The sequence below is a fragment of the Prionailurus bengalensis genome, chromosome D4 (assembly GCF_016509475.1).
Source record: "Prionailurus bengalensis isolate Pbe53 chromosome D4, Fcat_Pben_1.1_paternal_pri, whole genome shotgun sequence".
In the NCBI taxonomy this organism is placed as follows: domain Eukaryota; kingdom Metazoa; phylum Chordata; class Mammalia; order Carnivora; family Felidae; genus Prionailurus; species Prionailurus bengalensis.
In genome coordinates, this window is record NC_057359.1 from 41,031,308 (window position 1) to 41,058,308 (window position 27,001).

At 46.2% G+C, this 27,001-nt stretch overlaps 1 pseudogene; it reads right to left on the minus strand.

Moving 5' to 3' along the window:
• Window positions 1-4,103: 4,103 nt before the first annotated feature.
• The window catches only part of LOC122474384, a 74,355-nt pseudogene continuing 51,457 nt past the window's right edge, over window positions 4,104-27,001 (minus strand).

Consider the following 27,001-nt stretch of genomic DNA (forward strand, 5'->3'; position numbering starts at 1 on the left):
TTTTAGAAGATGGTTTCAAAGCCTTGATCATAACACTTACCTATCTACCCTCTTCCCATAGATTGTGGCCAGGTGGAAATTCTCAACCAGGAACTGGAGCCATTATCTTTGCTGCGGTGTCTCCTAAGAGAGTGTGATTAATTTGACTATTTCACTGGAAAGGACTACGGTCAGAGGAGTGGACGTGGTAACCCATCTCTTCCCTCACGTGGGAATATAATGGTATTATAGTTCTCTACTCAGTAGATCTGAGGAGACCCAAACCCTGGCCCACCAGGCCTGGGGTCTTAAAGGATACAGGTATTTTGCATAGACAGGGAGAATCAACCAGTCATCAATAATTCCTCAAACATCTCTGCTCATTTGCTTACATCTAACACAGGTTCTCTGGCTAATAATCCAGACTCCTTCTGCCCCAGGGTCTTTGGTTACAGTGGGAGATTCATAGAAAGGCCATTCCAGGCATCTGGATTCCAGCCAGTGGGTTCTCTAGGCCTTGCTCCTTCTCTGTCCTGCATCTCCTCCCACTTGACTTCCTGTGCCTCGGTTTCACTTTCTGTTTACCCTATTCTTGGACCTTAATCCTCCTTAATTCACAACTTGTGGGATTTTAGCTTGTCAGCTGACAAGGCGCATTCATTTTTGCCCATTTCTAGGCTCCCACAAAACTGGTCAAGGACATTCCCTGGCCTCAACTGCCAGGGGAGGGAGATAAGGGGTTAGTGGCATTGGGAAAATCATTGAAACCAGAGACCTAATTGGGTACCATGGTCTGAGTGTTTGTATATCCCCTAAATCGTTGAAATGCTAATCTCCAATGTGGTGGTCTTAGGAAGTGGGGCCTTTGAGAGGTGATCAGGCCATGAGGGTGGAGCCCTCATGAATAGGATTAGTGCCCTTATAAAAGAGGCTCCAGAGAGATCTCTTGCCACCTTCCACCATGTGAGGATAAGGCAAGAAGTCAGCAGTCTGCGACCCAGAAGAGGGTGCTCACCTGGCCATGCTGGCACCTTGATCTTGAACTTCTCCCCTCCAGAACAGTGGGAGATAAATTTCTGTTGTTTTTAAGCTACCCAGTCTGTGGTAATTTGTTACAGTGACCCAAATGGACTAAGACACTGGGTGAAAAAGAAAAAGCTGGGTAAAAGCATTCATGAAAATGTTTATCATCTATATTTAATTGCTCGGTAGCATAAAGCGATTATGCATATTGGTAAATATGTGTTATATTAATATATTGTCATTTTAGATTTCCCCAATTAGCCCTCTGAGTTTACTCAGCCTTCCTAATTTATTGCTCGTGTAACGTGGTCATCTGTTTCGAACCTAGGAAATTAGTGGGCATACTCCTCGGGCTTATGAGCGATCGGTTCTATGCCTTGACACTGTGCCTGGAGATACAGAGCAGAGGTAGTTTGGTGGTTTCTCAGCCCAAGGTTGAGTAAACAGATGTCCCGGAGTTGATTTTACCCAGAATAATTGCATCCAAAGAGCACAAATGTTTAATTAATCAGGAATCTTGTGCTTATTATCTTTTCACTGGGTTTCCACTGATAATGACCCAGAGGAAAATTCTTTTCCTTTGTGTGAATGATATTTTATTTAAAGGTTTTCATTTCATCATCTGATTTCCTCCCCTTTTTCTAGTGAGGGAGGGAGAAAGGGACTGCATGTGAGTACCTGTGCCATCAACAAAAGGAAGGCACACCCAAGCTCCAGACTGTGGAGAGGCAGGGACGTGGCTGGGTGGAGGGCGTCTTCACCGCTCAGGTCAATCTCAGAACTGTGCTCAAGTCAGAATAAATTACTATTGTATATTCACTTGATGGAAACTTCCTTTCCCAAATCAAAGTTGGGAGGAAAGAAAGGGCGTTAAGGAAAGGGCTGATGCACGAGAAAATGGGAAGACGGTTGTGTATGAAATGAGGTTTGAGTTTTCAGGACTTAACGTTGCAGTTCGGGCTGGCTCGCTAATGAAGGACCTACTCCCCTAACCTGGTGCATGGCACAAAACACTAATCAGGACATCGTTTGCATTAAAGGGCTGAGTTTTCCGGTGGGTAATCATCAGGGAAACCCAGTCAAGGGCGAACAAGGACGGCGGCCCTGATTAATTAAACATCTGCACCAGGGCTAAAAGCAAGACTAACCCAGTTGCCTGTACAAGGGCTGTTGCTATTAATGCCACTCGAGGAACCAGGAAACACTGTTTGCTAAAACCCACTCTGTATGGAAAGCTTTGCATTCAGGGCATATCAGATTATGTCTATCATTTCGGCTTCTTCCCGTGTCCCTAGGTATAAGGGATTCTGGGCAGGGCAATGGTGTATGTAACTTATCTCTTCAAGGTGAAAGGAGCACTTGAGCTGGCCTTGAAGCACAGATCAAAGTTGGAAATGTGGACATCTGGGGAAAGGCTGTTCTGGAAGAGCATTGCAGGGAGGGGGACTAGTGTGAACAAAGGCAGGACGTCTGGAACTGAAGAGTATGTCCTGATAACTACCAGGTCTGGTCTGATTGGAGCCCAGGGGCTGTAAAGGTTAGTGGGAATCAGTGTGGCAAAGTTAAGGCTGAAAGCCAGCCTGTGGAATTAGAGGTCCATTCTGAAGGCCACGGGAGGAAACTATTGGAAGCTTCTTGGGTGGAGGGTGGCATGACCAGAATAGTGTTTCCAGAAGGTGATCTAGAGCAGTGGGGAGGATGGACGAGTAAGTAGGAGAGAAAGCCATGGGGAGAGGGACCTGTTTGGATTGTCCTAAATCACAGATCCAGTTCAAAAGTTAGAGGGCTGTCACAGATAAACTCAACGCACAAAGAGCTACTGTGAAGGTTGTCTGATAAAATATAGGACATAGACTAAAAGTTATTTGTTGTTTACCTGGAATCCAAATTGAACTCTCTGTCCTGTATTTTATTTGTCAAATCCCGCAGCCCTTGCTGCTGTGTCACCGGGCAAGGCAGTTCTGAGAACGCACCTTTTATTATTTTTTTTTTTAATTTTTTTTTCAACGTTTATTTTTTTGGGGGGGGACAGAGAGAGACAGAGCATGAACGGGGGAGGGGCAGAGAGAGAGGGAGACATAGAATCGGAAACAGGCTCCAGGCTCTGAGCCATCGGCCCAGAGCCCGACACGGGGCTCGAACTCACGGACCGCGAGATCGTGACCTGGCTGAAGTCGGATGCTTAACCGACTGCGCCACCCAGGCGCCCCGAGAACGCACCTTTTAGATCTCCAAATGCGGGAGGGTCATTCATTGGCCGAGGCCTCAGCTGCTGTCACCAGAAATCGCTGCTTTGCATTGAGACCTGCTCCCAGCCAGTGACTCAGCACAGCAAGAATGCTGAAACACTGACCTCCTCTGATGGGTGACTAGCTCCAGGACCTCCAGAACTGTCATACAACTGCACGGCTGGCCAAGGTGCTTCAGCCTTTTTTTCCCCTCCTTTTCGTGGGGTCAGAACTGCCCTGCGTTAAGACAGCTCTCCCAGCCTGTCTTGGCTCCTTCCCCATTTTCTCGCATATGCCTCGCCCGAGTAAAGCTTTGCACATCTAATCCCATCCCGACATCTGCTTCTTGGAGGATGTACCTGTCTTGGTATTAGTCTTGGACTAACGTTCCTGGTGTCCAAATGGAAGTTGTTAGGAGCTGGCTAGGGAAAGCAAAAGATTTGTAGCTATGGAATAGGAACCAAGGAAGGTTGTAAAGCAGCAGGTGGCAAAAGAGAGGATTTGGAAGGGGAAAAATGTTCAGGTTTGGCTTAGTTTCCTCCTTAGTCCTCAAGGAAGAACACACACCGAAAACCATGCACGAGGGGCGCTTGGGTGGCTTAGTCTGTGAGCATCTGAGTCTTGATTTTGCCTCAGGTTATGATCCCGGGGTTGTGGGGTAGAGCCCCGCACTGGGCTCTGCACTGAGTGCGAAGCCTGCTTACTGTTCCCTCTTCCTCTGCCCCCCTCCCTCTCTCTCCAAATCAATCAATCAATCATACATGATACATTTAAAAACGCCCATATTTCACGCCAGGTTTAGATCTTACGTGTTTTTCAGGCAGCTGAGATGCCGCTGCTGAATCCTGGTTGAAGAACTTGGTTTTAAAGGACCTAGATCAGGATGGCAAATAGACTCTGTTTGTAGAAGAACTCTGATAAATTGGTAGTGACCTTGGAGGGCTGTGCTCCAAAGGGCTGTGCAGCCATGCGGAAGGCACTGGGATTGATTAACGTGGTCTGTTATGGTTGAGGGAGTGGAGGAGCGGCAGGAGCGCTATCCTTTGACAGCCCTGACCATGTTGGGGGACTCTTAAAGGCAACATCCTGGGGCACGTGGGTGGCTCAGTCGGCTAAGCATCCGATGTCAGCTCGGGTCGTGATCTCACGGTTCGTGAGTTCGAGCCCCGTGTCAGGCTCTGTGCTGACAGCTCGGAGCCTGCAGCCTGCCTCGGATTCTGTGTCTCCCTCTCTTTCCACCCCTCCCCTGCTCTCACTGGATCTCCCTTTCTCTCAAAAATAAACATTTTTAAAAAAAGGCAACATACTGTGTCCCAAAGGAGGCTAATGGTACAGCCTGGGGAAGAACCAAGAGGGCCTGAAATAGCTGGGGCTGGAGAGGAAAAGGTAGGGAGGTAAGTATGAGAATTATAGAACGAGAATGAGCGAGACTGGGGACCAAACTCACGCACAAGGTAAAAGAGGGGAAGAATCAGGTAGGATTCCGAGGTTTCAATGGCTGGTGTGTGTGTGCATGCGTAACTAATCAGACTATACGCTCCTTCGCAACGGGGACTAGTAATTTGAGCTACCCTTCGGACACCTAGTAGTATTGGTGTCATCATCATCAGCCTGACTGTTGGTGGTCATTATACTCATTTGGGGGTTTTTATACGGATGGAATGTTTGGATGAAGAGATTCATTCCATTGCATCCATTCGTTTGTGATCGTTCACATGCACAGGTTCATGTTTAGTGATACACATGTTTGTTCTTTATACGTACAGAAGTATATAGTAGTTCCATCCGTTCTGAAGTCATTTCAAAAGACCCCAAGTCCATAGTCCGCCATAGACATGTATTATTCAATTTCTCTTTACTGGAAATAGAATGTATCGATTTGAAGTGGCTATAGATTAAGAATACAGACATCACTGGATATCCAAGAGCAGCGGTTTGCACAGTTGTGTTAAGGACAAAAGAACATCTGTCTGGCCCTGCCTCATAGCAGGAGGCCCCGTGCTCAGTCAGGCGTGCACCCACAGGGAGGGAAGGGGGTGACAGATGCTCTGGGGTTTGTCACCACAGAATTCAGAGGACTGACTCACTTCCCTTCCCGAGATGCCGGCCATGGTTTGTGGTGGTGCTCACCACACTGGCGAGGCGCTTGCCTTTCAAGCCTCTCCCGTTCCATGTGATCTCGTCCCAAGGTGCCAGCTCCTGGCTTTCCATCTTGGGGACGCATACATTTTTTCAAGAGGGTGGAGAGAAAATCAACATGAAGAGTAATGGACTTCAAAGCAGGGAAGGAATGAAAATACTGGGAATTTCTGCCCATGATTCAACTCGCAGGGGCACAAGAATACACTGGAGACAAGGAGGGGAACCAAGTCTAGTTCTGAAGCCAGAGCCTCGAGTCGAAGAGATCATTTAGAGGACTCACTGAATGCAATACGGCCAGGAAAATAGTTGTTGAATTCTGTCCTGTCCGCATTCTCCCCTGCATTCCCTCCCTCTTTTTTAATGGCGGTGGGCCTTAAAATGAATTTTAAGTTTAAGAGCATTCATTTAAAAAGAGGTTCTTTAGCCTGCATTTATAAAAATAATTTCTCCCAACTGGAACACGAACATATGTTCCACATATGTGGCAATTCCATTGTACAACATGCTATTTCTGAATACCACACAAAAGTAAAATACTAATCTAATTTTAAGTAGCATGGGAAATTTCTAGTGAATATCAGATTCAATATTTCACACCAGACAAACTTTTAAAAATGCTCTGTACGAACCTAATGATAGGTGTTAGGTTGTACATATGTGGATATGGAGGTGTACCCAGGTGAACCACTCTTCGTTGTATATATCGGCAACATCTAGCCTAGCTCTACTCACACTGTTTATTGTGATATGTTAAATTACCCGATTCTGTCGTACCCTGATTTCTCTCTAAAAATCTCAAGTTGTTGCCAGAGAGCTGCTCTCTCCACTGGATCTGTATAGGGCTTTAGGGAAATCGGACATTCAGTTAAGTTAATCACAGGTGTGAATTCCTTATGGGCCCCTAGAGGACAGCTCATAGAATGTGTTTCCAAGCTGTAAGAGGTACCCTGAATTCTAATATGTAACCACTTCCTGAGGGGAGGGTATGATCCCTGGCTGCCAAACAGGGCCATTTTTGTAGAGGTTTGATTGGGTAAAACATGTTTAGGTGGAACAGATACCATGATCTATGCCTTCAACCCCCGAGTTGGGTGAGGATGTGGAACTCACAGGGCTCAGCTGTACAAGAGCCTATAGACCTGGGTAGGGACTGAGCCTGCCCTCTGTTAATGACCACTGCTTACTCTCCAACGGGAGGAACTTAGCCAATGCCTCTCAATTTGCAAAATGGCGCCAAACGGGCCCCCAGAGAAACATTATCAAAGGTCTTTTTGTCTTAGAATGCATCAGGGCTGAGGAAGGGAATGTTATGCATGGCATGCATAGATGGGCTTTCAACCCACCCAAGTCCAAACCTCATTTTCTCTCTGGGAGAGAGGAAGGTGGCAGGAGAGGAAGCCAAGAGGCCAGGATGTTGCCAACATTCAAGTGGGAAGGGCCCTCCTCTGGAATGAGCACGTTGGCAGAGGAATGGGGCAGAGGAATGAATGTTAGAAATGTTGTGGTGAACGAGACACTGAGATTTATTTTCAAATGAAAGATTTATGAAAATAACCTGGTACCAGAGGAAAAAGAGACTTGAGGGTTGAAATAGATCATGGTTGGGGAGTGGGATGATGTGGAATGCAGGAGAATGATGTGGCAGGGTGGGAAGATGGGGGGCCAAGAAGAGAGTCCCCGGCAGGGTACAGTGGAGGGGGCACAGGCTGCCAGTCTGGAGGCTGGCTTCTGGTCCTGCTGTCACCTTGGTTCCCGCGACCTGGCAATTGGTTTCTTCTGTGCAGGGAATGGGGAACCGAAACACATTGTTACAAAGCACGGAAGGCCACCCTGGCTCCAAGAGGCAACCAGGAATTTAATGTAAGGGTAGGCAGTAGCTCCCAGAACCCGAGGAAGGGGCGAGGATCAGGGCAGCTGCAGGGGTGCCACAAAGCAGGAACTGATGGACAGGCTCTTCAGGGCCTGGAGCCCAGCTTTAATTAGCTCTGAAAGTTTTCTGCCCCGGTGTTGCTCCTCTATCCGATCCACATTCCCAGAAGGGCAATTCTACCTGGTTTGGCCTGGGTCATGTTCTCAGCTGTTGGCCAGAGGAGGGCACCCAAACCATGAGCAACAGCAGAGAGGTTCTCCGGGAAAAAACAAAAAACAAAAAACAAACAAAAAAAACCTGAGATGCTGTTATCAGAGAATGAGGGACTAGGATCTGGGCAAGTAAGAACACCAGCGCCCACCGCATGGGGTTAGGACAAAGCCACCGCAAGACTTTGTCTCGGGTACCATGGGAACATGGAACGCAAGGGGTTAATATGCACCTGACACTGTCACCTCATTTATTTCTCACAATTACCCTGAGAGGGAGAAAACCAAATGAGGACTCAGGATACGTCCTGGGACTCCCAACATCTTGGGCTGACATCTAGTTGGGGTCCTCTGCCAGTGTGCCTTCTGGTTCTTATGGTGGCCTCACAGGGAGCTCTGGTGCAAGGGCAGTGGACTGGCGTTTTCCAGCCTGAAGCTGCCCCAGAGTTCTGAACGCTCAGTATACACATAGTAGTCTTTTCATCCAAGCTTCTTAATATAAGTTTGAAGTCTGAGCGCCTATCTCATATCTTATAAATTTTCAGGAATGCTAGAAGGGAACTGCTACCCAGAAGCATTTCTGGAAAGAACTACCTGGGGAAAGAAAGATGTAATGTGCCAGGCTCAGTCCCTGTCTTTTGGCCACGGCAGAGCACTTCCTTGTTTCTTCAGCAAGATATTTGGTTCCAGTTGTTACGTTGCTGGGTTCCCACCGACAGCCCCCTCTGCGAGCGCCGCCCCCGCCGCCCCGCCTTATGATGAGATGCAAAGATTTAACGGTTTTGAGAGGGAGGCTACCTAATTTGACACACATTTGACACACACATTTGACACATTCCACGCGTTCTTGTGCTTGAATAACACCACCTGTAAGTTGGTGAGATGGTGTTTTCAACGTGCGGTAACCCGGGAAGCTGCCCTTTTCACCCCATTGTGGGAAGGGCGGTCTCACACATTTTTTCCACAGTAATTTGATTTCATCTGAGAACAACTGCAGGAGCTACTGTTGGGAAAGCAACCCAAGGTTCAATGTTGAGGTCATTATCAGTATTGGATGTTTCAGATCTGTGACATAGTTGAGTTCTAGCAAATTCATCAAGGAAGCATCCTGTTAGGAGTTCTGTCTATCAGAATTGGCAGGGATCCAGCATTTCTCCATCTTGATGGAGATTACCCCCATCCTGGGCAACAGGTGTTTTGAGTGTTTTGAAAAGCCAAAACAGCCCGAACTTTGCCTAACAAAGCTTCTCTGTGCCCTGGGTTGGTGCTACAATCATCTGTTTCATGCTGTGGGTTTTATTGTCCAGAGTTTTTACATGTGGAGTCCTCCTTTCCGAGTTCAGGTACTATAAGGGCCAAAAGTCAGCTTGGGCAATGGGGTCTAACCTTTCTCTCCCACAAGCCAACCTTAGTAACGCAATTTGAGTAGAATAATAGCATACTTGATATGCAAACATAGTTTCAAATCAAGTCTGCTCGCCTCCATCTTTCAACCAGATGGCCACCCCTAAGACTTTTTCTAAAGACATTTTGGAGGCTTCATTAGGAGGCTGAATCTAATAAGTGGTACACTCAGAATCGAGAAGTTCTAAGCGTGGCAGAGTTCTGGAAGGGGAACTGCTTTCTTAGCTCCCAAATTTTGACTGCAGCTCTTAGCTAATCCCGATATCTGTTCATAATAGCCTTTGGAGAGATCCTTGAACTTATGTTTTAAAAACAAAAACTAGAAGAAATATTAAGAAAGAATCCACAGGACGATTCAAACTACGTATATTTAAATACATAATTAACATGGGTATTTTTACACACACACAAAATAACACAGCAGTTCCCTTAAAATGTTTTTTGTTTCAGTTCCTTCCCCTTAAACTCCTAATATAGGTGTGCCTGAGAGAATTGTCTTTGTTTTTGTAGGCTGTGCTTTATCTTAATGTAACATCCAAGTTCACAGGTGATACCCTGCTGTGAGGGTCTGTATGGGATGTCACCACCCGTGACAGGGCTCTTATTAATGAACTGCAGAACATTCTCCATCTTGGTATATACACTAACTCAAAGTCCATACCAAGTTCTGAGCCTTTAAAGAGGTTACTTTCCTTCAACATTCTTTGCTAACTGCCTGCTTCAAGATACTTCTTTCTCTGGAAAAGATTTCTCTTTTTCTTAGCATGGACTTAGAGCTTTCTGTTTCTCTTTGAATACTTTCTGCCTACTGCCTCTGTGTGCTGCTTTATCTCTTTATTGCAGGGTGAAGGAAGTGTTTGATATTTTGTTCCAAGAAAATTTTTTTGAATATCTATTATATCAGCCACTGGGCTAGGTTGCTATGTGAAAGAGTAAGTTCTAAATTTAATCTGAGTTGAAAACAAATTCCACTGCTATGTAGAAACATGCTCACCTTGATCTCTTCTGGGCACCCTCCTTGGTTACAACAGCTCAAACTCTAACCCTTATCAATTTTATGCCCACAATGGAGGCTAAACGATCACTGAGGACATAGCTTACACAAGAGAAGTATTGGAGAAAACTTATTGGTTGTGGGGATGCTAATTATTTCCTCCAATGATCATTTCCTCCCTTTCTCCAGGCCTCTCTGCTAGAGAAATTCTCTCTCCAAAAACAGCTCAAAAGGGAGTTTCTTAAGTGCTTTGAGACCCTGTTACTGTCTACGGCTTATTGCATTGGATATGGATTCCTGACCCAGGATAAGCCAACCACATGTAGTCTAAAGACATAGAGACTACATTAGTTGTTTTGGGAACTTAAATTGGAGAGGCAACTAATTGTGAAAGCTGAGACCTACATTCCTGGCTTCAATGATGGGCCAAATGCAGGCATTGCCAAGTAAGCCATCAGAACAGGGAGACAACAAAGGAATTTGTATTAACCAGAAATCTGTGTACAAAAAAAAAAAAAGGCTCTCAGTTGTGAATCAAGAATTCTGAACCAAGAAACCAGTGCCTTACTTGGGTTTGACTTGGACTTATGCTATATATGTGGTCCAGGAATATTTGAGATGAGACATGAACATAAAAATGTGATTCTAGACCATGATGTCATACAATCATGGACCAAACACAAAACCCTCTATTGAGTCATACCCTCAGCCAAGGTCACTGAGGGTCATAAATAAAGCCACATTGAAGACAAAGTCACCCTCCCAAATTATAAAATATATTAGAAAACAATCCCCATGATAGAGAGTCAACAGATAGAACATACATCAGGACTAGATTCCCTGTAACTTCAGATAGTAGATCTGTTGTAGAGAGACTATAAATATGCTTAAAATGATTAGAGACATAAAATAAGCAGTCGAAAACATAAAAAGTGTACAAGATATCATGTAAAAAAATACAGATCTGAAAAAGAAAAAAAATAAAAAATAAAAGTAATAACTATAGTCATTAATTTCAATGAATTAGATATAGCTAAAGAGAAAATTAATGAGCTGGAAGAGACCTCTGATTCCAATTCAGAATATATCACAAAGACATAAATGTATGAGAGAGTAATTAAATATATGGAAGATAGAATGAGAAATAATATGATTTTCAAAGAGAATGACGGAGAAGAAATATTCAAAGAGAAAAAGGCTGAGGTATTTTTTTATAGTGGTTAAAAGATAAAAATAATAAGATTCAGGAAGCTACAGCAAGCCATGAGCTAACTAAATAAGAATAAATCCAAACTGTAAGTCCACTATAATGAAAATGCAGAACACCAAAGTCAAAAAGTTCTTAAAGCCACCACAGAGAAAGGACATGTTTCTTACAAAGGAAATATGATTAGACAGGCAGCAGACTTTTCAACAGCAACAACAGAAACCAAAAGTCAATAACATAACATGCCCAAAAAAGTGAGAGAAACTGTCACTTCTATATCCACTTAAAGTATTATTATCAACCAAGGTGAAGTTAAATTTTGTTTTAGTTACCGAAGACTTTCATGAAGGAGTTTCTAGAAGATTTATTTCAAGTAGAAGAAAACTGAACCAAAAGGGAAGAAATGAGACTCAAGAAAGGGCAGTGAATTCAAACAAGATCTGTCTGTAGAAAATAACAATAATATTGACAGATTATAAGGGTGCAAAACAATGGAACTAAAATACTGGTCAACAATAATATGTAAGAAGGGTGGGAGATGAAGGGTGGGAGATGAATGTTGACTGATTTTATACTTTTTAAAGTCAAGAATGTGTGATAAAAATGTAAGGGTAACATCCAAAAGGGTTATATGTACATGCAGACATACAAATGAGATGTAGAATGACCACATCAGTGGAATAGGAATAGAGGGGGGGGAAAGAAAACTTGACTAGTCTATGCAAAGGCAGGAAGAAAGAAAATAGAGATCATTTGGCAAAGTAAATAAAAGCCCAGAATAAGATGGCAGAAATAAATCCTAAATAAATGTAAATGGACTAAACATGCCCGTTAAAACACAGAGATTAATCTGGATGAAAAAAAATAATGTATAGTGATTTACATGATACTCCTTTAAAATATAAGGACAGAGAAAAGAATAAAGGTAAACGAATGGAAAAAGATCTATCAGGCCCCCCAAAAGGGGAGGAGTTAATAAATTACATTTATACCAGAATTTAGGGCAAGATTCAGGATCGGGGATCAATTGTTATAAAACATAACAATTCTAATAAGTACCTGATATTTGCCTCAAATAAAAGGCAAAAATTGAATTTACAGGAGGAATTGCCAAATATACAATTATAGTAGGTGATGGTTTAACATAACTCTTCAGATAGATAAAGCAAATTTTAAAAATTAGCACGGAAGAAGATTTGAATAAGTCATTTTTGTAATGACAATGGCATTTGCCTAAACAGTGCTTCTGATTCCAGCTCAAAGAGGTGTAGGATCCTTCGATCTGAAATTCACTTAGGAAGGCAAACTTTCCACAGGATGCTTTTTGATGGGAAGGAGGGATCCGGATTCTCTAACCTTTGACCTGTGCAGGATTCCCTCCTGTGGACAAGGCCCATTCCAGCCTTGCTTCAAGGAGGGGTGATATTGGCACATGAATCCCGCTGTTATGTAATTTGGCTATGATTTTTTTCCCTTCTGCTTTTTAAATTAGTGCAAGCTAGTATGGCTTCAGGATTCTTTGCACACAGCTGAGGCAGCAGAAAGTCACATGCATTAGTTAAGGTGCAGGCTAAACAGCTGTCATTTAGACGCTAAAAAATACAGCGGCTCAGATGAGTTTATTTCTCTCCCACGGAACATCCAGACGTGGGCGGGCAGTACCCTGGCAGGTAGGTGGCGCTGCTCCACAAAGTCCTCTAACTCCCTTCCACTTTGTTGTCCTCTTCATTCTCACATCTGCATTCTAGCCCAGGGGAAGGGCGAGTAGTGGCTCCTTTTCAGAGATGAGACCCAGAATTTGCACACATCACTTCCACTCGCTTCCCTCTTCCTGGAACTTAGTCCCGTGGCCACTCTGAGCCGCAGGGATGCTTGGGAAATACTGTCTGCAGCTGGGCAGCCATCTTCCTTGTTCCTCATTGCGTGTGGCCTTTGGGTGTGATTCTGTTGCTAGAAGGGAAGAGATTAGACTGGATAGCATAAGAAAATGAGCAGTCACGGCCCCATTCATTATAAGTGAGGGACATGGGAACCAATTTTTCCATCTAGAAAACCATGTCTCAGAATTGTTATTAATAGCAGTCAGATGAAGATAGTGAAAATGAGGACCCCCAGGTTTCTCTGTGGGTCCCTGGCTCTGCAGTCCCCCGTCAGCACAGAGCACAGGTCCCAGCTAGGCACAAGTTGCATTGCAGAGCCATGGGCGCTGTTAGCGGGGGGGGGGGGGGGGGGGGGGCAATGGTCGACCAGCTCCTAACTCTGGCTGCTTTGCCTGGAGCCCCTCTTCCCTTCTCCTGTTCTCCCCTTCCCTCTCTCCCAGCTCCCCACTGAAGGGATTGTGCAGATTGATGGACTGTCACCTGGAAGGTGGAGGCCGACCCCAGATCCCTGTGTTCTTTAAGGAAAGAAGGATTAATGAGCCCCTTAGAGTTGTCTCTGGGCTGGAGCTCATCTTGGTGCCTGCTCTGGCTGGGACGGCCCACAGCCAAGAGAAAGGCAGGCAGCTACAAAGCTGTGGTCATGCTGCCCTGTGTGTGACCTGTCAGGTTTTGTCTGTGATCATCTGTGCCCAGTGGTGCAGGTCACACGCTGAGCTCCTCCCAGGAATCTGATTGTTTGCAGTTGTAAAGTGCAGGAGCTTGGATCTGTCCGAGCAGAGGGTTAAATCATGGAGTGTTTTACAAGGGCAGCTATAGGGAATGTCTTGTTTTCTCCTTATATGGCTATTTTTCTCAGTCCAGAATCCCAGGGTGGATTTTACGTGGTTGAAATACACAAATGGAGTCCTAGTCTTAGCCAAACATGCTATGTGGCTTTAAAATTAACAAGCCTCTCTCTACTTCTGTACCCCAAACACACATTCACATGCACCATTTCCGTCGAGACTGTGGAAAGATACTCCTTCCCTTTTAGCCAAAAATATTCAATGGGGGTGGATTTCTACAATTCTGTTGCTTTATGCACGAGAAAGATTTCTTTTGATCACAGTAGTTTTGCAAGCGTGTGGGTCAAATGTAAGTATCAAGGTTTTAATGAGTAGCTACTGTATATGAAGTGCTACCCTCACTGGCTCCGGGTGTACAGGCAGAATGGGGCACCAAACATTAAAATATGAAAAGGAAAGATGTTTAATGATGGTTCGAGACGACACTGGTCAGAAGGCAGCACATAAGAGCATGAGCTTGCCACAGGTGCTCAGGGGAAGGAGAAATCTGTTCAGGCTAGTGTGATCAGGGTGGCCTTCACGGAAGAAGTGGAGGTTTGAACTAGATGGATTTGGTTAGGTCAAGGGGCGAGGAGGAGGCATTTTGATGGGGGAAGCCTGAAGGAAAATGCATAGGAAAGAAAGTGAAGGGGCTTTGAAAAGAAGAGAGAAATAATCCAGAGCGGCTAGAGCAAATAGTTCATGCAGGAGAAGAGGCATTTGGGTGGGAAAGGTAAATTAAGGCTGGAAGTGGCCTGGGAAGTCAGGCCGAGGAGCGGGGATTTTTACTGCATGATAAAGGGGAGGCGTTGAAGGCTTTGGGGTATTTATTTTGCTCTGAACAGGTCTGGGCACCAGGGTTCTCAACAATTTCTGCTTCCAAACTTACTTTTCCTTAACTTACTTTTCCTTTTCCAAAAGGAAAAGTGAATGGGAATTCACTGAGATTTCCCATCTCCGTGAATATGGCAATCTAGAAAATTAAGATTAGATTAATTAAATATGATCTTTAGGTATTTAAAGTAAGATTCCTTATCAAGATTTCCTTCATGGTGATTTCATACATGAAAAATGCAGTATTTATTACTGAATACAAATTCTTGGCCACACCTTCTGGAACGCAAACTATAAACCCAGGGTTTGTAAGAAGAAGTTTGACCAATTTTCATAAGTTGTGGACAAAGGGGGAAACTTTGGAGGAAACATCCGGCATTAGATTCAAACCCAGAAACACCACAGTTTGAGCAAAGTTAGATGAAAATTTGCATTTCAGAACCATTTTGGAGATCAAATCTGGCATGAGAAATATGCTCCCAAAAGCCTACTTTCTGTGTCTCATTCGGTCTCTGCTTGAGTTTTCTTCCAGAGATAGAGCTGGGACTATGATGTCTCTTATAAATGTGAAGAAACTGTCAAAAAGTTTTAATGACTTTCCCAGACTCGGACAGCTCGTTTGTGGTGGAGCGAGGCTCTCAGGAGCGTGAAGAGGTCCAAGCAGCGTCCTAGCGATAGTGAGTTGGCAGTGCCTGGGTTCCAGTGGGTCAGAAGTACTGATATACAGTCAGGGAGGCAACCAAATTAGACAGGAATGCTGTCCTGGCCAAGGCGGGTGAGAGGTGATGACAAGGTGACTGGGGACGGCCCTTGTGAGGAGGAGCTTGAGGATTCTGGCCGGTGGAAAGAGTGATACCACCAATGCAAATGACAGACCCCCGCATAGGCTGGGTGGGGTAGCACCGACAGGGAAGGGCTCCCCGGTGGGGCCAGCTGGAGCAAAGATGCTGAGAGTTGGAAGACACTCGGCTCCCCAGGGACCTTGGGCAAGTCACTTGAATTTTTCTGAGCCTCGGCTTCCTCCTGTGCAAAATGAAGTGAATTATAACCTGCGAGGGCAAGGCGTTGCAAGGATTAGATGAGAACGTGGGGGCAAGGCATGTGGCTCAGTCCCTGGGGATGCAGCAATGTGAATACAGACTTATTTTGAATGAGTGCCATCAAGAACTATCAAGCAGGTGAGTTAGGAAGGACATGGAGACCTGCAGTTTGTCGAGGGATGAGGACGGCATTGGGTTTACATTTAAGAACAGAAGAGAAGCTGGGCTGTAAGGGATAGAAGCTCTTTCTTTTGTTATTTCTAATTCATCACTGAAAATCAGGGAGAAGAAACACATGAGTTCACATATAGGCGCGTGCACGCGCGTGCGCGTTCACACACACACACACACACACACACACACAAATTGGGTAAAACTAGCGACTGCCTCTGGCTCAGGACATGCTGTAGGTGAGCAAAATGGACCATGGAAAAGGCTCTCTCTCACAGATGCCCATTGTGGGTTTATCAAGGCTCATTTAATGGTGATGCTCTTTTCCAGTTTTAAAAGCTAGAATTTTTAGCATTTGCAAGGGGGAATGCCAGGCTTCCAGGTTACTTGCGTAAGTATTGGGTGGATGTTAAGTCAAGGAAGTGTGATACTTCAAACATCTCTCATACCAGGTCAGCATTGAAATATATGAGGTCACGGGGTGGTGAAGCCAGAGAGGTTAAGGAGAAAAATCATGATATATATGGGCTCTGTATAATTGTTTGCTATCAAAATACATATTATTTGCAAATGTTTATTGTAAAATCCGTTGTAGAATACAACTCATTCTTGCCTCTAGAGAGAAAACCATTATTATATATTGCCATGGTGTTGTTAATACCATGAATGTACCGTTATGTTTTTATGTCTTTATTAATTCTGTTATTTATTATGACGGTCTAATTCATATTGGTTGGCTCCATTACATTATCAGATGATAGCTGATTTAATAAAAGAGCTCTTGATTGCTTGATCTCTTTCAGAATCACATTCTCGCTGATTTTTTCCTGCATAAATTCTTTTTTTAAATTTTTAAATGTTTATTTCTTTTTGAGAGAGAGAGAGAGAGAGGCAGAGCGTGAGTGGGGGAGGGACAGAGAGCAAAGGAGACACAGAATCCGAAGCAGGCTCCAGGCTCCGAGCTGTCAGCACAGAGCCCAACGCGGGGCTCGAACCCACGAACTGTGAGATGATGACCTGAGCCAAAGTTGGATGCTTAACTGATTGAGCCACCCAGGCGCCCCATTCCTGAAAAAAGTCTTGAACCACGTTTCTAACAAGCATGACCTGGTGTCAGAATGTCCCACCACATTATTTGTTTTGCGTTGTCCTTTCAAAAATGTATTAAGTGGGCTCAGTACCAAGAGGACCACATCTACTTGGGCCACTTCACAAATGGAATCCTTTTTAATGCCCACCACCTATTTCACCCATCAAGAGTACACTTATGATGAGCAGTGAGTAATGTATAGAATTGTTGAATCACTATATTCTACAGCTGAAACTAATATAACACTGTATGTTAACTAAACTGGAATTAAAATTTAACACTATATTCCTTCCTACTTAAAAAAGATGGAATCCTTTTGAGGAGAGACTGGCGGGATGCAGTGGAAGAGGAGATGTTTGGATATCAGATGTGGCTCCGTTCCTTCCTTCTCTTTTCTTGGATCTTCTTCTATGGCAGTATTTGAGGAACCTAAGTTATCTATCCATCTCTTCTGGTGAATTTGAGGGAGATTTCGAGAAGTCACAATACTGCATCTTGATACTGGGCCTATTTTACAAGTGTGCCATTAGGAAGAGTCAAGGTCTTGTTCGAGTTTCAAAGAACGATGTGATGCCCTGGCATTGCTCAGATGTATCCGTCTTAATTGCACTTAGGCTCGTTCCGGGAGCTGGGCTGCATGGCTAGCGTAGGGCAGGCCCAGCTATGGGGAGAGCACTCGCTGCTCACCAGGGAAAACCGTGCCATTTATTCCGAGAATGTGCAGAAACAGCATTTGATTGGGAAGAGGCCTTAGGTCATTTATCTCCCACTTTTAAAATGATGAGATCGATGTGTCTCCCCAGTGGGCTGTCCCCCTTCTATTCAGCAACAATACACTACTTCTTTTCAAAGAGAAATATGCTTCCAATAAGGGGGAAAGGAGGCAGGGGGTGGTAGCAAAGGGGATCAAGCAACTTTCATTGAAGGATTCATTTTTGATTGAAATATTTTGTTCTAATCTCCAACTTCCTTTTTAACTTGGCAGAATGACCAAAAGAAAAACAATGTCCCTCCCTAGCCCAGTTTACGGCCTGCCAGAGCAGAGGATCCAGTTACTTCTTCCAAATTGTATATGTTGGGTTGTTGGATACATTCTTTTTTTTTTTTTTTCTTCTTTTTAAATCTATTGCTCATATACATAGGGTTTTCTTTTAATGGCATGTCAAAGTGGAGTTTGGTGAAAAACCACAGGAGAAAAAAAAACAAAATGAAAAAATATAGATCAAATTTAGCTAGCTATTTAATGCTTTTTTTTTTCTTTGAGTATGTTGTGGAAGGAATTCTCTGCAAGTGATACATCCTGTAACTGTAGGCAGATGTAATCCCCTGGCCGTGATACCAGCAAAGATTTCCCTTCGCGTTGGAGACATTTGCAGCCATTTTGTTCCCTCCCACAAAGAGGAAGTGCACAGGGAGGAGGACATTCCGGGCCATGTGCACTATTTGTAATGTTCCACAGTTGTGTTTACAATTCCCAGGATGCCCTGTGAGCCTGGCCTTGGAAGGGAAAGAACCCCAGGGTGTTACAACCTGGGGCTGGGATCTGGGCAGCGCCCACAGGGGCACTTTTTCTTCTCAGAAAGCCCTTCCTCCTTCTTTCGGCCAATCTGCCTCACTTATTGCTTTGAGCCTCCTTCAAACTCACCTCCTCAGGACACAGGTTGGAGTGTCCTAAGATGTCACTGTTTGTGTTATATTCATTTGGGCTCTTGCGTTTTCTCTATAATGACGTTAAAAACATACTTTTCCCTCCTGGTCGGGCGTGCTTTTTCTAGTGGGAGTAGGAGATAGATTCCACCTGCTTATTCAGACCAGAAACAGCTTGAGAGATATCTTGTTTGTGACCCCCAGAAGCACACCCTGTGACAGTAGTTTGAGGGCAAATGTCTTATTGGGAGAGGGTCCTGGGAGATCCCAGTAGAGGAGTGGGGCAGGGAGGAAGGGAAGGGAAGGGAGCCACCAAAGGGCTTGTCAAGCTAGTGGCCACTGTGGGCAACTGGGTCTTAATCCTTTCCAGTAGCAACCCCCCTACACTTGGTGTGGCAATCAAAAATGTCTTCAGACAGGGCCATAAACTCCCTGGGTGGGGGCAAAATGGCTGATGCTTTGGAAGCATGGACCTCTGGGCAACTGCAGATGCTGGCCATTGGAAGTCTGGCTGGCATGTACTGAGATGAGAAAGCCAACAGGATGTGCCACTACTGGGCCCTGGGGTGTCTGTTGCACCCCCTTCTAGAGGACGAGGAGGGAGCAGTCTGGAAGGGTGTCTTAGCTCAAGCTGCTATGTCAAAAAAAATACCATAAACTGAGTGGTTTATAAATTAAAAAAATATTTCTCACAGTTCTGGAGCCTGGAAATCTAAGATCAGGGTGTGGTGCAGTCGGGTTCAGGTTGTATTCTCATACGGTGCAGAGCAGAGAGAGGAAGCAAGCTCTCCAGTCACTTTTTATGGCATTTATCGCATTCGTGAGGACGCCACCCTCATGGCCTCATGTAATCCTGCTTACCTCCCAAAGGCTCCACTTTCTAACACCGTCACATTGGGGGTAGGGTTTCAACATATAAAATCGTGGGGGACCAGCATTCAGTCCATAATGGGATATTTCCATCTGAGTATCCAGTGGGTGCCTTGACTTCAATTAGAACCCATGCATCTCTCTCCAAAACTCTTAAATCTGCCCCCTTCCTGTAATCTCTTTCCAGGTCGTAACCCACTTATCAGAGAGGGTTCCTAAACTTCTCCTTTTTCCCCTGCACCCCTCCACCCATCTCCCACCCAACACAGCTCATTCCACTTCCAGTAGCAAATCTATCTCCTCTTCACGACCTCCCGATATGGCTTCCGTGCAGGCAGGCTTGCTTCTTTATCCGTCCAATATTGCTACTGCCTCTGTGCTGACCTCCCTCTTCCAAGTCCTGTCTGATCATTCTTTCCAAAGGCAATACGACCATCACCAAAGTCTACTCGAAATTTAAAAAATAGTTCCCGCCACTCTCTGAATGGACTGCCAAGAGTTTATCCAGGCATGCCAAGTCCTCTGTCACCTGAGAAGGGAGACTATCAGAGTGATTTAGAGGCAATACTCCCTGGATTCAAATCTTAGCAACTCAGATAAATTGCCTATTGTTGTTTTTCTCCTCAATCTCAGTTTCTCCAAAAGCAAAACAGGGGATCAACGGTATCTGCATGAGTAATCTATAAAAAGCACTTTTAAGAGGACCTGGCCCATATTAAGAGATCAATAAATGTTCTCTGTCATTGTTGTTGCCTGACATGCAGGGTTGTCACGAGCGTGAAGTAAGGTGACAATTGTGGAAGAGCTCTGCCCGCCGTATGTCGTCTCACTACTGCATCTTGCTACTCATCTGTGACACAGAATTGTTGGCTCTGGGCTGGATAGGGGGTGGGGACACAGGAAGGGTTAGCACATTCCCAGCACTGGCACATCAGTCAGGAGGCAAGGCCCCCAGGGGAAAAGGACACATGGAGTGTGTCTGTGTGAGGAACAGAGCTTTGGGTATCTGCTGTTCCAGAAATGAGCTCTTATGAGTTGGAGAAGCACCAATTGACTCATCAAGTTTTGACATTGGCTGCGGAGCTTGAAATGCCTCCTGTCCAAGAATTCACCACTCTGTCCTGTGAGCCTCGTGGGGAGCACAGTTAAAGGGCCTACAGTGTTCCCGGGACACACTGTCTGACTGTTTGAACTGGTGAAGAATGTGTGGAGCCCTTATTGTATATGGATGGCACGCTGCATGGCAGTTGGACCGGCCAGGAAAGGTACAGGCTGGCAGGCTGCTCCAGGGTCCCCTACCAGACGTCTCTAGGAGGGAGTTGGCTCCGGGAGGGAGGACAGGAGGTGTCCTTGAGAGGGTTCACCTTAGAGAGCCAGCTGGAAGCACTGGGTGAGGGGTTGGCAGCAAACGTCACATTTTAACAAATGAGAAGATACCTCCCACCTTGCTACTCAGTAACAGAGACAGTCCCTTCCGTTACTTTAAGGGACCCACTGTGACAATTATCCAATAGTGGTTCAGATCACAGATTTGGGGCAAAATCCCAGGATTCAAGCCTCTGCTCTGCCACTTGTGTGACCCGATGCAAGTGGCTTCATTTTCACCATGCCTCAGTTTCCTCATCTGTGAAGGGGAATAGTAATAATACCCACCTAATGGAGTTGCTGTGACGACGCAGTGAGTATGACATGCTAGGCACTTAGAACCGTGCCCGACACATGGTAAACGCTGTGGATGGGGGTATTAGCAATGGGTTCAAGGAGGCATTTAGGCCACAGCCTCGGACTGAGGGACAGAAGCGCTGGGTCCTGGTGTGATGGTAGCCAGCAGGCCCCAGGCCTTGGTTTGTACCCCATCCCGGGAGGGTTCCAGGTTGTTCTCTCCCTCCCTGCCATCCCTGCTCATCCTCTGTTCTCATCAGCCTGGGTGAATTGCTTTCTCCTTCTCCTTCTCCTTCTCCTTCTCCTTCTCCTTCTCTCGGAGCTCTCTCTTCGGGTTCTACTTGCCAGCCACTCCTTGACCTCTGGGGTCTTGTGGTGTTAGCAGCTCTCTGCTGTTAACCAGCTCTCAGGTACCACCCCATGCTGTGCTGTTTTCCTAAACCCAGCTCCCCCCGCCCACCCCGGTTAAAAACATCTCTTTGTTAAACTCCCCTTCTTGCCTGACTTGAGTGTGCCATGATAGATCTGAAGTCTAACCCCAGCAGCCGGAATCCAGAATTCTCAACCGGTCCACTACACTCGTCCTCTTGGGACACAAGAGATGGGTCACATCTCTTTCATCTTCTAACGAGAACCGACTTGAGCCCCCTCCATCTTGGGGCGCTGAGAAACCCCATGCTCCGTTGGAGCCTGTCCTTCCCTCATCCAAAGAGGCCAGCAGAGGGAGGAAGGAGGGCTCTGAGGAGGGCCTGGTCCCTGTCCTGACTTCCTGCTGCAGCTTCTCTAGCATGGCATCATGGCCATCACTGGGGAAAGCTGGCCTTGCATGGTCTGGCTGTCCTTGTCTGCGGCTGCCATGAGGCAGTTTTTCCCATCCCCGAGTGAGTGACAGCACTTCTGAGTACACGTGTGCTGGATTACACGTGTGCTGCCCCATTTTATTCTTGCAAAATCCTTTTGAAGTACAGGCTTCTCTTCACACCAGAAATGAGGAAACTGAGGCCTACACAGGTTAACTAACTGACCTGCATTATTTATATTAGAACTTTCCAATTTTGAAATGAAGTGTTGGCTTCTCAAGTCCAATTTCTGGCATTAGAATAATCTTAAGAGTCAACTGTGGGCCTCCGCACCCAGGGGCTGGCTCACTGGTTGACCGTGCTGTCCAGCTGATATGCTCAGTGACCCCCTGCACTGAGTCTGCCCGTCTTTATCACGTTCTCTTTCTTCTTCTCTGCTCTCTCCCCAGATCCTCTTTAACTCTCCTTCCCCCGAGTCACATTTTGAGAGGTCATTAAAATCCAGAGTGAGTTAGCAAGTTCCATTTAAACCCTTTTTCTTTTCAAACAGACCGTGAGCCTTTCCAGATCCCCCCTCCCGTCACCCACTCACCATTCAGCCACATTTAAGCCCACTGCTGACAGACGGCCTTCCCCTCTTTCCAAATGTTGCCCTCCTCAGCCAAGAATATTCTATGCGCACATTGTTGCTGGAATGGTAACATTTGCAAAGTCTTAACATTCTGAGTCTCATATCCGCGGAAATAATTCTTCTCAGAGTAGTAGCTGGACAAATCCTCACCGAAGGGTGTAAGTTCTGAAGATCATGGAATTGTAGAGCTGGGTGGCCTCTCAGAGACCTCCAGGCAGCTCTGCTCCAGACAGATGAGGAGCCTACACTGTAGAGCTCAGGGAACCTTCTCAGAGTCCACTGGGCCTGGCCCGGGACCTGGGCCTGCTGAGCCCTGGGCAGTGCCCAGCACTTTCCCACCACCTCGAATCTTCTTCCACTTCCTGCCTAGTGATAGTGCTGCCTGACGTCATTGGTGTGGGAGAGGGTAATGAGCTGGGAGGGGCCTGGGGGACTGAGGGCAAGTAAGGCTTCTGCCTCAGCTGTGTTACTTGCTTTGTGTCTTTGGGCAAGTTAGTGCACCAGTCTGAGCCTCACTTTCTTGTCCTTGTTGTAGGCTTGTTTTGAGGATGTGAGGATGGTAAATAACTTAGTAGGGGTACTTGGTGCAGACACAGGTCAAGGAATGGCGCCTCTCTCTTCCTCATTCTCCTTTGCCTCTCCAACAAGCAGTCTGCTGGTCAGCCTGCCTCCTGAGTGTGGCCCTCACCATCAGTGGTGACAGCTGCTGCTATTGCCTGTGAAGGCTGAATCCCCCATTGCTGCGCTGTTGGGCCGGGGGGAGCCCCTGACGGGCACCTGGCACGTGCAAAGGCCTTCAGGACGCTGGCTGCCTCACTGGGGTTGCAATTCTTCATTTTGCATGCTTTTTCAAGTGATGCATTTTCAGGCACGGTTTCAAAATCATTCCACCAGGAGATTTGGGGGTCCACAGATTGAGTGTAAATCTGGACATCTCTTCCCCTAGATATGTCACTGTTCATGTCATTGATGCATTCATTATCTTGTCCCTGTTAGCACCTCATTTCAGTTCCAGGGCTGAGCAAGCCTTTGTCAAGGGGGAGAGGGGCTGGCATTGGTTCCTAGCACCTGTAGACTGGCCTGACCATGCCGTTCCCTGTCTCCTGCAAGAAGTCCTCCTTTCTCTTTGGGGTTCAGTGCTGTTTTCAAAGCGTGCTCGTGAGGCCTTCCTATCTCTGAGCACGGGAAGGGGTGTGGTCTTTCTTCGGGTCCACAGCTGAGCCTAGGGTGCAGCCTGTATATATTGAAGGTTGGTCCTGATGCTGGCTTTGTAGACAACAGCCAGTCTGCGGCCAGAGAGAGTGAAGGGAGATCCCTGCTCGGGGCTCCTGGAAACACACCCTAGTGACCACTGTCCTGCCATCCTGAGACTGTCTGCCCTCAAGGAGCTCTCTAGCTAGAAGGGGAAGGATCAGTAATAGATAATCGGTACCTTGTGATAAATGCTGTCGTGCAGGTGTGCATGAAGCCAGAGCTGACACAAAGGAGAAAGGAATCCGTATCTGCACGTGGAAGTCAAGAAGAGCTCCCAGAAGAGGTGACGTTTAGATTGGATTCTCATGCACCAGCTAGATGGGGAGGGACAGTCCAGATATAGTGAGCCCCTATAAACACTTCTTGTGTTCTCCAAAGATCCTCTCCTCTGTTTCTCCTACGCCCCTGGAGATTCCTTGATTAGTGGTAGTTTCCTATGTGTCCCTGGTAGAACCAGAGGGAAGAACAAAGCAGGGAGGGCTAAATATGGAAACAGCTAACATCAAGTTCCAAAAAATTCTCAGAGTAGCTGTTTAAAAATCTTCCAGGTTGTCGTCTGACGGTGCCATCATCCTTCTAAGCTGGGTCTGGGGATGAGACCCATGCATAACTGCAAATGTACAAAAAATAAAAATAATAAGTTTCAACACAATGCATTGAGTGCTGACCCTATAGCCTGGGAGTTAGGAAGGCCAACTGTGTCCCGTTTTAGTTCTGTGAACTTGAACAATGACTTCATCCTGTCTGCCTCAGGGTTCTCATCTGTAAAGTCAGGGTAATATTGGAACCTATCTCATAACGTTGCTAGGAGGAGAGGTGGGTGTGTCATAATCAAAATATGTATATTTGGCCTTTGTCCTAGTTCTTAACACAGAGCCCCTAAATCCCTTGGAATTTCCTGGGTGAGAGGAACATCTTTTGTTCTAATGTGATGACTCTTGGTGGGCCTCTAGAGAGCTTCAGGATGGGTGCTGGTCACTGGAAAGACCAAACTTTGTTTAGAAGCCTGGAACTTTCTACCCACTCTCTGACTTCTGAAAAGGGAGAGGGGCTGGAGATTTAGTGAATCGCCAGTTGTCAGCGATTTAATCAATTGTTCCTACATAATGAAACTGCCATAAGGACCCCTAAATTTGGGGGTTTGGAGAGCTTTTGGGTTGCTGGGAGGGTGGTTCACCTAGAGAGGGCATGGAAGCCCTGTGCCCATTCCCCCTACCTTGCCTTCCTTGTGTTTCTCCATCTGGTTTGTCGTGAGTTGTATTCTTTATAATAACTGGTAATAAGTACTTTCCTGAGCTCTGTGGGTTATTCAAGCAAATTATCAAACTTGAGGAGGGGATTGTGGGAACCCCCGAAATCTATAGCAACTGACATCTGAAGTGAGAGCAGTCTTGTAGGACGGAGCCTTTAACTTGTGGATCTGATGCTTTCAGGGAGATAGAGAGGGTCAGGAGAGACTGAATTGAAGGACACCCAGGGGGAGGACTTGGTTTTGGTATGGAAAAACCCTGGAAGTGTTGTGAATAAAAGCAGCCTGGAGTGGGTTAAGCAGGTAGACAGAATAATGGCCCCACATGGTGCCAACATCCTAATCCCTAGAACCTGTGAATATGTTACCGTATGTGGCAAAGGAACTTTGCAGATGTGATTAACAGTTTGGGGATGGGAAGATCATCGGGCTTATGTGAGTGGGCCCAATATAGTCATAAGTGTCATAGATGGGGACAGCAGAGGCAGCAGATGGAGAAAGGGCCACAGTCAAGGAAAACAGGCAGCTTCTAGAGGTTGGAAAGAAAGGGCAAGGAGCAGATTCACTCCTAGAGCCTCCAGCAGGAACACGGCCCAGCTGACACCTTGATTTTAGCCCAGCGAGACAAATTTTGAACTTCTGACCCCCAGCACTGTAAGATAATAAATTCGTGTTGTTTTAAGCCACTAGGTTTGTAGTGATTTGTTACAGCAGGATTAGAAAGCTCGGTCAATGCATGGAGAGTGCTCAGAACGGAGCCTGCGTTGGGAAGTGCTCCCTATGGTTGCTGAGTTTTGTCAGGATTTCTCTCCACCAGGTTAGACTCAGGGGGGGTGACAGTGAAAAGAACAAGCCACCACCTGCAGCAAGTTCCTGACATCATGGAGTTTAAGTTCAGGAGGAGGGGACAGCATGTGAATAAAGAAGTAATTAAGTGTTAATGAGGAGTAAGAAAACAAAGAAGACCAACATTGAAGGGCTCCTGGGGTTGGGGTCTATTGTAAGTGGTGGAGGTGGCAAAGGCCTTCTTTAAAAAAAAACTCTTAACTTTTTTTTAATGTTTATTTTACTTCTGAGGGAGAGACAGAGCATGAGTGGGGGAGGGGCAGAGAGAGAGGGAGAGACACAGAATCCGAAGCAGGCTCCAGGTTCTGAGCTGTCAGCACAGAGCCTGATGCGGGGCTCGAACTCATGACCCGTGAGATCGTGACCTGAGCCGAAGTCAGATGCTTAACTGACTGAGCCGCCCAGGCGCCCCAGCAAAGGCCTTCTGAAGAGGTGACCTGGAGCAGAAGCCTGGGTGCAGAGGGAGGGGGCCAGGTGGGACTCCCCAGGCAGGTGGAGCAGCCAGTGTGAAGGCCCAGATCAGAGAGAGCAAGAGGCCATGTGGGGTGGAACAGAGTGAGGGGGACAGGAAGCAACTGAGGAGTGGGGCCTGGAAGGTCACAGTGGAATAGGGTGCCTCCGAGGTCATAGTTAAGAAATTAGGATTTTACTCTGAGTGGAGTGGGGAGCCACGGGGGATTTTGAACCTAGCAAAACCACACCTGGCTTAGTTTTAAAAGGATCACACAGATTCAGGGCTTCCCAGTGGGGGGCTATTGGCATTTGGGGCGGGGATAATCATTAGCTGTGAAGGATTGTCCTAAGTATTTAGGATACTCATCCTCCAGGCATTAAAGGGGACAAGCATTATTGTGAAAACTCTCCATGCTTCCACTTATTTTCAAACACCTTGGGGAGGGTGGGTTGGATGGAACCGCCCTGGCCGAGAGGTAGAGTGAAGGCTTGAGGCCCTGAGGCACTAGGTAGAAGCAGAGAGAAGATGGTAGCTGGGCGGGGGCAGTGGAGGTGGAGAAGGCAGAATTTACGAGATTTAATGATGAACTGGGTGTTGGAGAAAGCTGAGGGTGAGGAGGACCCCAAGTTTTTGAAAATTTATAATCTGCTACCCCCCCCCCCCCCCCCCAGCCCAGGTTTGTCGGTATGATGG